The sequence below is a fragment of the Oncorhynchus keta genome, chromosome 25 (genome assembly GCF_023373465.1).
Source record: "Oncorhynchus keta strain PuntledgeMale-10-30-2019 chromosome 25, Oket_V2, whole genome shotgun sequence".
Lineage (NCBI taxonomy): Eukaryota > Metazoa > Chordata > Actinopteri > Salmoniformes > Salmonidae > Oncorhynchus > Oncorhynchus keta.
This window is the reverse complement of record NC_068445.1, coordinates 45,209,871-45,211,040: the sequence shown is the minus strand read 5'-3', so window position 1 is coordinate 45,211,040 and position 1,170 is coordinate 45,209,871.

The window sequence follows — 1,170 nt, the reverse complement described above, 5'->3', positions numbered from 1 at the left end:
GCGCTACCATCAGTCCTGTGTCATGCCAACAGTAAAGCATCCTAAGACCATTCATGTGTGGGGTTGCTTCTCAGCCAAGGGAGTGGGGCTTACTCACAATTTTGCCAAAGAACACAGCCATGAATAAAGAATGGTACCAACACATCCTCCGAGAGCAACTTCTCCCAACCATCCAGGAACAGTTTGGAGACGAACAATGCCTTTTCCAGCATGATGGAGCACCTTGCCATAAGGCAAAAGTGATAACTAAGTGGCTCTGGGAACAAAACATCAATATTTTGGGTTAATGGCCAGGAAACTCCCCAGACCATAATCCCATTGAGAACTTGTGGTCAATCCTCAAGAGGCGGGTGGACAAACAAAAACCCACAAATTCTGACAAACCCATTCTTGCATTGATTATGCAAGAATGGGCTGCCATCAGTCAGGATGTGGCCCAGAAGTTAATTGACAGGATGCCAGGGTGAATTGCAGAGGTCTTGAAAAAGAAGGGTCAACACTGCAAATATTGACTCTTTGCATCAACTTCATGTAATTGTCAATAAAAGCCTTTGACACTTATGAAATGCTTGTAATTATACTTCAGTATTCCATAGTAACATCTGACTAAAATATGTAAAGACAGTGAAGCAGCAAACGTTGTGGAAATTAATATTCGTGTCATTTTCACAACTTTTGGCCACGACTGTACATTGTTATCATGCCAATAAAACAAATTGAATTGAATTGAGTTGAGTTGAGTTTAATTGAGTTAGTTGAGTTGAATTGAGTTGAATTGAATTAAGTTGAATTGAATTGAGTTGAATTGAATTGAGTTGAGGGAGAATAAGAGCTGTAACATGTTGGCCAGGCAGAGTACTTAATATAATACAAACAGCAGACTGGATCTTCGTCCCAAACGACACCCTGTGTTTCCTCTGTGGAGACTCTAACTCCACAAGTGTCCTGGTCTCAGAGGGCCAGGTAGGAGGCTATGACTGGATGCACATCAAGATCAGAGGAGGAGAGAGAGGGGGATTAGACAGGGAAGTGAGGAGAGGAGAGGAGCGTTGTCTCATGTGGTCCAGGGGTTATCGTGTACATTTAAATGTTATAGAGCTGTAACATACCAGAAGGAAAGAGAGAGAGAGACAGAGACAGAGAGAGAGAGCGAGAGAGAGAGCGGGAGAG